Source organism: Hipposideros armiger, unplaced genomic scaffold (assembly GCF_001890085.2).
Source record: "Hipposideros armiger isolate ML-2016 unplaced genomic scaffold, ASM189008v1 scaffold_860, whole genome shotgun sequence".
Taxonomy (NCBI): domain Eukaryota; kingdom Metazoa; phylum Chordata; class Mammalia; order Chiroptera; family Hipposideridae; genus Hipposideros; species Hipposideros armiger.
The window spans coordinates 531,914-542,020 of NW_017732210.1; the positions used below are offsets into that span (position 1 = coordinate 531,914).

At 41.8% G+C, this 10,107-nt stretch overlaps 2 pseudogenes; both read right to left on the reverse strand.

Annotated features, from left to right (window-relative positions):
• Positions 1–6,472: 6,472 nt before the first annotated feature.
• LOC109374751 (40S ribosomal protein S12 pseudogene) lies at positions 6,473–6,906 on the reverse strand (annotated as a pseudogene).
• Positions 6,907–9,177: 2,271 nt separating this feature from the next.
• On the reverse strand, positions 9,178–9,483 carry LOC109374754 (60S ribosomal protein L26 pseudogene; annotated as a pseudogene).
• Between the last annotated feature and the right edge of the window lie 624 nt (positions 9,484–10,107).

Sequence of the window (10,107 nt, forward strand, 5' to 3'; positions counted from 1 at the left end):
GTCACTGGCCCTCATATGTGGGATCCGAACCGGGGCCCTCTGGCATCCCAAGCGAGTTCTTAACCATCGCGCCACTCGGCCGGCCCAGTTTTTTCTCTTTTAATTAAAAGAAAACTTAGAGCCTTAAAGGACAAACAACAACTGGATTTAGAATGATGGTAGCAGTATAAGAACGCTATTCTATGTTGAAAAGATTGTTCTCAAAACAAAAATACGACTATGGGTTTGATTTTGGATATATGCATGTGTGCTGCACTATATTATGTTGAGCAGGAGACATTGGTGAATAACCTTGACCATGATCCTTCAGGAATATACACTTGCAGGTAACAAATTAATCAGTGCCATGGCATGTACATTTGAACAACTTGCTGAGGTTCTTAAACACCAATTGGCCTTTTTAACCTTCTGATGAAAACTATGTCCTCTTGACTCTAGAAAGGAAGAATGCTCATACATACAATTTGGCATATAATTACAGAGGTTGTGGCCCTTAGGTGAAAAGCCTGCACTCCTGAGGATATCCAGAGGTTGGCTTCTCCTGACCTCCGGAACAGCTGTTAGAAATGCATGGCAAAGAGACCAGCGAGGCTTGTCAAAATGTACTATAGAAATACAGCGCTGTCTTTGCAGAAAGACAGTTTGGAGTGAGTGAGTGAGTGTGTGTGTGTGTGTGTGTGTGTGGCTGCTGAAACCTTTCATGAGGTAAATAAACACAGCTTTTCAAGAGCTTTCAGTTTGTATCCTGAAGTGTAATGTCAATAAGTCAGATCACTCTGGGAAACTTAGACTTGGGAAGCACAGTATCTGCCAGTATAAATGCCAGTGAACCAGTCCTCACAACCCACTTTCCTTAGCCTGCAGCAGGAAATTTAGAAAAACCCATTTGGTCTTGCATAAGGACGTGATCTCTGTTTTTGATGGAAGGACCACGTGGTGTCCAGCCTCTGTCGCCCCTTGCTGGAAGGGCTTGGTTTCACCCAACACCCCTGAGGGGACAGAGCCTTCCCATTCAGAGTGTGCTTTTTAAACTAAACATCTTTTTTTTTTTTTTTGGAATTGGGGGAGGGGAACAGTATTGGGGAATTAGGGAAGGGGAACACCCAAGTTGTTGTCCTTCAATCTTAGTTGTGGAGGGTGCAGCAAGCTCAGCTCCAACTCAAGTTATGCCGCTCAGCTCAAGGTGCTGTGTTCAATTAGTTACGGGTGGGCGTAGCCCACCATCCCATGCGGGAGTCAAACCAGAAACCTTGTTGTTAGGAGCACGTGGTCTCATCAGCTGAGCCATCCTGCCACCTGTTGGCAGCTCAGCAGCAGCTCAGCTTGGGCGCAGCTCACTGGCCCATGTGGGAATCAAACCGGCGACCCTATTGCTCAGAGCTCGCATTCTTTTTTTAAATATGGGGAATTGGGGGGATGGGAACAGTGCTGGGGAATTGGGGGAAGGGGATCAGACAAGTTGCTGTCGGGGTTTTTTTGTTCTTCAATCTAGTTGTGGAGGATGTTGCTTCACTGGCCCAAGTTGGCACCATCATTGCGCTCTTCTCTGGTGAGGCAGATCAGTCACCAGCTTCTGGACGGCCGCTCACACTGGCTGCTGGCCGCTCACGCTGGCTGCTGGCTACATACTGTAGCCCATGGCAACCCACTGCCACAGGGACTGCAGCCTACGCCGTCGCCGGCGACTCACGGCAGCCCAGCTCCAGGTTGAGCTGTTGTTCAGCATCTTAGCTGTGGAGGGCAGTGTCACTGGCCCTCACATGTGGGATCCGAACCGGGGCCCTCTGGTGTCCCAAGCCAGCTCTTAACCATCGCGCCACTCGGCCGGCCCCAGAGCTCACATTCTTGAGCAAACTCTTAACCAACTGAGTCACTCGGCCGGTCCCTAAACATCTTTTTAAACAATCTTGTTGGTATTTGGAGTTTTTGAATTTGACTTCTAGCAAAGGAAGAAAAATGGAATATAATTAAAAATTAATTCTGAAAAATTTTAGGTCTGCTGCATCTTTTTCAGTCGATGCAAAGGTCTATCGAGTGAGGGTGATGATATGCCAGCACCCTGAGTGCAGAGCTTCCTGTTAGTAGAATTCTCATTGGCAGCGCTGTGGCCAAAACCCTAGAGAAGGCATTAGACATTTACAGGAAACGTAATCTCTTCCAAAGGCCCAAAGTCAGATGTAGCCTTAAATATTTTATAGGAAAATATTTACCAAAAAAAAAAAAAGTGACTTGGCAATAAATCACAAGGTAGTACTCATTAAGGTTACTTACAGACAGAGACAGCTGACATAATGGTCCAGGCCCAGGATTATTTTGGAGCCATGAATAGTCTATTAAAAAAAAAAAGAAATCTATCAAGTTACATATATATATAATCTTGGTCTTTAACTTTGCCAAGGTGCACTGTTTTTGGATTGGATGAATAAAGCCCAGTTAGCTCAACTCTGAAATCCAGAGAAGAGATGTGACACGGGGCAGCTCACACAGAACCCTCATTCTGCTGATATTGAAACAAGAATAAGGTTCCCCACCCTTCCTGCAATGCGACTCGTTAAACATCCCACCTGTGCAGATGGGGGCAGATCTTTCAGAATTCCTTGCCTATGGACAAGCTGTGGTTCCCCAGGGCCTCCCCTAAAGCCTCCTGCAAGTTTTTGTTTAGAGGCCCAACGGGGAAATTCACACAGGTGCCCACTCCCTAGGGAAAACATTTATTCCCAACACTCACTCGCTCGGCAGTTTTAGGGGCCAGGTGGCAACTGTGCATGTGCGCCTCTACCCCAGAGAGGATATCCTGAGTGCCCCTACTGCTCATGACGACTTCTTTTTGCTTATAGTCTCCATTCTGCTAAGTTGGATGGTAAGGCAGACGTCGGAGGCTCCCATGAAGAGCAATGGTTCTCAAACTTCAGCTTCTGAATGGCCCGGAGGGCTTATTAAAACAGACACTGTCAGGTGCCACCCCACTTTCGGATTCAATACTTCTGGGGCAGGGTCCCAGAGTTTGCTCTTCTAATGGGTTCCTAGGTGATGCTAATGCTGCTGGTCCTGGAATCGTGCTTTGAGAATCACTGGCCTGTGCTTTTCATCTAAGGTGCCCCTAATTTCTCAGCTTGGGTTCAATCCCAGAATGTAGGCCTCAACCCACAGCCGTCCTCTACACAAACATCTTGGAAGGAGGGGGCGGTACAGATATAGTCAGTCAGACACAGAGTCCAAAGTTATGTATAAAACAGCCCTTTCATTTTGTGCTCAGAAGAACGTTCCAATCCATTCTAGTGACCACAGAAGGGCCGGGGAGTCTGGAGTGGCTCCTCTGCCCCCCTCCCACCAGCTTGCCCTTCTTGGGGTTCTCTCACTAAAGAGGGGCCTCATTATGACCTCAGGCACCCAGGTGGCAGCCCCTCTCTTTGGCGGAAGAGCCTTTTCTCCTGACATCCAGTCCTGTGCCCCTTCCCCACACACCCCCTCGTGCCCGCTCTTGGTTTCTTTCTTTAGCTGAGCTGTGCATTGTTCATTTCCATCTTGATATGACAAGGCTTCAGGACCTGAGGATTGGGAGATGGAAAAGGGGAGAAAAGGTCTTCCATCGTGTCAGCCTTCAGGGTGTGCTGAGTACACGATAATCAGAACTTTCCTGCTGCCTGATTAACAATGCCATGGCTATGTCTTGTATTATATTAAAAGAGTCTTCCTGTGTTATCTTAGTCTGAACCGTTTCTGATCCCAAAGACATGGGCGGGGGGAGGGGCAGTCGCCATTGCACTATAATGGGTTAGTGTGCTGTTGATCTGCCTGGTAACCGCTGCCTTAACCCTCAAAGGGCAGGTTCATTGCTGGGACTCTCTACTCTCAGTTGCTGAGATGATTTTGGATAGGGATTTTTGTTCCTCTTAGACCACAACTGGTAGGCAGCAGTTACCCTTACTTATGACTAGAGGTGGAACATGTTAAACCTGATTAATACACAGTTCCCTAGCAGTGGTTCCACAACCTGGCTGTCATCAAGGTCATTGGGAAACTTGAAAAAAATATATGTATTCTGAAAAAATAGGTACAACACAGAAAGCAAGGGTATACTTGTTTTCTTAATATATAAAGAGCTCTTACATATCAATAAGTAAATACTGATAACCCAATAGAAAAAAAGGACAAAAGGCATGAATAAGGAGTTCATACACATACAAAAATTCCAGATACTTATTAATATCTGAAAATACAATTGATGTCATTCAATTAAAGTCATGAACATTTGAACATTTCTCATGAACATGAGAAATGGTACCTCTGTCAGACTGGCAAAAATAAAAAAGTTTGACAATACACTTCATTGTCAAGAATGTGAAGAAAATATGTTCTCATATATTGTTGATGGGAATATATGTTACCATAACCTTTTTGGATGGCAGTTTGTCAATATCAAAATATTACAGGCATACACCCTTTGGCCCAGTGATTTCAATGCTATTAGTTCAGCAAAGTGGTGTCTTAACACATGTATGAAAATGTTTACAAGTATACAGAAAATTCATAACAGCATTGCTTGTAATGGCAAAACCCAGAAACAATAAATGTTTACCCACTAACAGTAGGTTAGATAAAGTATGCCATTGCTATCCACTGAAGCTCTCTGCCACTATAGAAAAGGATGTCTTTGATCTGCAACAATCTCCAAGACATATTGTTAAGTGAAAACAGCATGATGCAATAGTGTTGTAGTGTACTGTCATTTCTGTAAAAATGTGGGTGATATATATTATACGTATGAACAATCAGAAATATGTATAGATTATTTCTGAAAGGATTTGTAAGAAACTGGCAATACATTGCCTTTAGGTAGGAAGATGGATAGACCCTTTGAATTGTTTGTATTTATTTTTACTATGAGTATGTTCTATTTCATTTAATAATAATAATAAAAAAACCAAACATATTCTTGGGCCTTCTCCCTAGATCAACTGGATTTGAGTCTCTGAGGTTTGCAGGCAGGAACTTATGTTTTAAAAAAGAACTGTATGGGGAGAAATGGCTGATTCTAGGGCTGGGATAGGGGATACAAAAGGTGAGCTTGGAACATCTTGTGGTGCCAAAAGTAATAAAGTGCCCAAAAAACAAAAGCGTTCGGGTGCATGTCAAAGCGACACAGGAGCCAACCCAAAAAAGCTTCCAATGGCTGAAGCTGGAAAGTTGGAACAATAAATTAAATAACATTGTATTGGATTATAACCCAGTGTATAAAATAAATACCCATGAGCCCATATTGGTATCCATAAATGATTAAATAAATAAATGAATGGGGACAAAGAGACACATCTCCCTTACAAAAGAATTCCAAGAATTTATATAGATAACATTCCCCTCCAGGAAGTGAAGCTTGACTTCCCCTTGACCTCCCCCTTGACTGTGAGTTGTGCTTCCTGCCTCCAAAGAGTGCCGTGCTGGAGTGGAGAAATAACTTACAATGGAGAAACCTGGCCAACACTTACCTTAGCCAGGTCAGGTGATCAAGGTTAGCTTCAAAAGTGATGTCTTATGCAGAGTGTGTGCCTTTGATATGATGTGATAAGAAGGATATGGTTGGCCTTCAATATCTGCAGATTCAACCAACTGCAGATTGAAAATATTTTTTTAAGTGTTACATTGTTGCTGACATGTATATGTAGTTAGACCTATGATGGTTGCATTTGTACTGAACATGTACAGACATTTTTTCATGTTATTTCCTAAACAATACAGTATCACGACTATTTACATGGCATTAACATTGTATTAGGTACATATTATAAGGAACCTAGAAATGATTTAAAGTATACAGGAAGGTGTTGTGTAGGTTATATGCAAATACTACACCATTTTCTATAAAGGACTTGAGCATCCTTAGATTTTGATATCCACAGGGATCGTGGAATCAATCCCCCATGGATAGTGTGGGACAACTGTTCTTAACCTCTGTGGAATTCTTCCCCAAAACCCATAACCCCAGTATTACCATGAGGAAAAGATCAGACAAACCCAAATTGAGGGACATCCTAAAGATACCTGGCCAGGACTCTTCAAAGTTATCAAGATTATGAAAAAAACAAGAAAACTCTAAGAAACTATCACAGACCAGAGCAGAGATGACTAGAACACGATGACTAAATGAAATATGGTATCCAAAATAGGAACCTGGATCAAGAAAAGGATATTGGTGGAAAAACTAGTTAAATCCAAATAAAGTATAGAGTTAAGTCAGTAATTAAAAACAAAAACAAAACTCCAGGCCGTTCTTAGGGGGCCAGCTTGGTTCCAGGCTGCCATTAAGCACTTTAGAATCAGTTCAATAGAGTGGAAGTTCTCAAACTTGGGTATGCAGTAGTTTGCTACCCAGGGAGTTCGTTAGCCCTGTAGATCCCACCATAGAAAATTCTGATTCAGTAGGTTCATGGGATTTGGGGATGTGCATATTTTTTTTAAACAAGAGCCAAGTTCTTTATTTGTTCATTTTTTTGCATTAGGAGTATTCTTCGATGACGTCCTTGAGATTCTTTGCTACCTTCGTCCTTTACTACTGCACAACTGCAGCCAACCATTCCAAAGGTTTCCCCTGTGTCAGTTTCACAGAGGCCTGCCCAACCCCCTAGTTCTTCATTGTCATGCACCTTAATTAGGTTGATTTGTTGTTCAACACAAAGGGCCTCCGCCAACTTGACATACATGGACTCATGACAATTGGATGCAAGCCCACAAAGGGGGCTTGACACCAAGGCATTTGGCAGCTTTGCAAATTTTACCTGCCTGGCCATGGTGAAAGAGGGGAGACTTCAGCCCCTTGTGGAAAGCAGTATTGACGTCCATTACTCCTCCAGCAGCAATTCCATGGCAGCGGGTTAGGGGTGGAGCTGAATCTTGAATGCACCTGAGCATCTGCCTCCACCCAGCTCTGTTGGTGGCAGGGGAAGAGGGAATATGTGTTTTTAGTAAGCACTTTGAGGGCTTCTGAAATGCCACATTTTGGACACACTGTACTGGAAACCAAACTCTGATATTCTACTCATAATTCCTATGCCCATCAATAAAATGTGAGTTTAATTGGAACACAGACCTTCTGAAGATAAAAAGATTATGAACTTCCACTCATCTCTGGTCTATTTGGGGCACTCAGCGAGTTTCTTAACAGAATTCTTACCACTACTTGACACGTGATAAGTGTGAAATGAACAAATACTGAAAATAAGTAATTAATAGGAAACCTCCTGACACATCATTCCTTTTGATCATCCCAACCTGGTATAACCAAAATAGATTATTTCCTATGGCACTTAATTCACATTTTGGTCATATTCTTTTATTTCTCAATACAGGCACAATGTGAACTATGAATTTGTTTGCAGAATTAGAGCCCAATAGGTATGTTGCACTTCTTCCAAAGTCATCCTGTGTCCAATCTTTTCAGGTTCTCTCTGCTCACAGTTCCCTCTTCCTGGGACTGCCTGACCAAATGAATCCACAGCATACCCCCTCGCCCAAAATACACATTTCTAGTTAATGTCTACTCAAGTCTTAGCTTCAGGATCATTTTGGTGTCCAGCCTCCTACACTGGTAAGGACCTCTCCAACACTCTCCCAGAACACATAGTCATTCCAGCAATACCACCATTACTTAAAAAAGAAAACAGACCCCAAATTTTCCTTTCTTTGTGTTTTGTTATTATTATTTTTTAATCCATTGCTTGTGTTCTCACAGTTAAGTTCCAGTGCTGTTCGTTAGAACTTTCTATGATGGTGGAAATGTTCTTTATCTATGTTCAGGTTTCAATCCAAGAAATGTGTTGCCTGAGCCTGTGTTGTAAACCACCATGGAAAACTGCCTCCCTACACCAAATAGTTCATCGCTTCATTTCTAACTTACCTCTTCTGTTAGGTTGTGTATTTCTTTCTGTAGTCACCCATTTTAGCTGATGGGGCAACAAAGGTTAGTGAGAACTTTCACAAAAGAGGTGCTATTGGAAACGGTTGAGAGCAACAAAGAGGTGTTTCCCTACAGAACAACAGAGAAAGATCCCGCAGGCCGATGGAACACCGTGGAAAGGTTCAGGCGCCTAAAACAGCAAGACAAAGTAGAGGAGGAGGCTCACAGTCAAAGACAGTTAATGCCTAAGGAAGACAAAAAGGGAACCTGAAACAAAATTTGTATGTAAGATATGAATTCATTAGAATTTGATTTCTGAAAGTAAAAAGAAAAATTATAAAAATAATCTATATTTTTATATATATTTAACAAAAGTTAGGTAATAATTGTGAAATCTGCCCTAATTTTTAGAATAGAAAATAAAGTTAGTGGTGATATAAGGTTTGAGACTGTTGGGGAAGGAAACATTTCCCCCTTATACCTCTCGTGTTCCTGTGGCTGGACTAATAATAAAATTGACACAAGACAGATTAATAGGAGAAACAACAATTTAATTTCATGCCCACATGAAATTAAAAAAACAAATTGATGCTCAGAGAGAAATAAAAAGCAGGCAGCTTTTATGTCTTTTTACACAAAGAAACAATTAATTTGTGAGAGTTTGACGGGATAAAGAAACTGATTTGGGTGCTCATTAGTGAGGAATACAAGCAAAATTTGAGTTCGTGTGATAAATTAGTAAAAAAAAAATAGTAAGGTTTGTTTATATAGGTTTCTAGGCCCTGATTTCTCAAACTCTGGTGATAAGGTTACCTCTCTCAGTCTCCAGGTGCAGGTAGGGACACCTTTCACAGGGGAGATTATTTCCTGTATTCACAGAGACAAAGGAGTGTTCAGGTGTACTTCCTGCACTGGCTGCTTCTTAAGTACCTTTAATTCAAAATAATCCATACACTAAAGTGGCATATTTTTGGGTGGCCTGCCCTGGGCCCCAAGCGTAGTCTACTTTTTTGTTTTTGTTTCTTTGGGAGGGAATTAGAAAACATTTCCAATTTTTATTCATCAAATTAATCAAAACAGCAAAAGTGGATTTACAGAACCACATATCAATAACAAAACAGGAAGGAAACAAAATATTCCAGAGATGCCTTTAAGTTTCAAAGGAATACACACCAGGCTAAACAAATCTTAGTTAAACCAAGGTTGCACACACAACAAGATTACATTTATTCCTGCATTTTCTCAATAAGTTCTTCCTTATATTTGCCTTTCTCTTTTCCAACTTGTCAAGATTTGGCTTTGTGTTCAAGAATTTTTTTCCGACCTTTGTCCAGTTTTAGCCTGGTGATAACCACCTTGCTCAGGTGAATGCCCACGTGGACAGTTGTGCCGTTAGCCTTCCCACGCTGCACCCGCTCAGTGTAAATGACATACTTCTTTCTGTAAACCTGGACTACCTTGCCGATTTGCTGACCTTTGTAGTGTCCTTGAACCACCTGTACCGCATTGTCCTTGTGGATGGGCATGGAGAGGACCTTGTACTTCTGCCGCAGCTCCTTGGAGAGCGGGGACCACATGGTCTTCTGGTGCATGTGTCAGGGGGCATTGAAGTGGCATTTGTGGGTTTGCTGCAGTCTGAGGTCACAAAGGGGTTAAACTTCATGGTGACCTTTTGGCACCGGAAATCCCATTTTTTAATGAAGCATTTCTGGTAGCACATTTGATGAGTATGTTGAAGTGTTTCGTTTTTTTTCAAATGCCTCCCTTAATCTATGATTTTTTAAATGTTTCACTTTTGAAGATCCTATTATATTCATTTTTTTCTTCTTAATTGTTAACTGGTCTGACTCTACAAGACTTATTTATCAATGTTTGCCTGTGATTCTAACATCTATCCAACATCACTTCCATCAATTTCATGAAACCCTAGATCAGGGTTATTCATATTGTGGTGATTTTTGTGTCCCAAACTAACCAGAGACATTTTGATAATATAATAATTACCAGCTTAAGAAGAACTGCCTACAGTTTAGTATGGCTCGGGTATTGAGTGTGAGGTAGGGAGTGATGGGAAAACCTCCTGACTGTCTAACCTTCAGGTTTCTCATCTACATTGAGAAAGATGTTACAAGATTGCAATAAAAGCTGCACAAATGAAAACACCTAACTTTGTGCCAGGAACATGACTATTCCTCAGCAAACGCTCATGGTCTCCT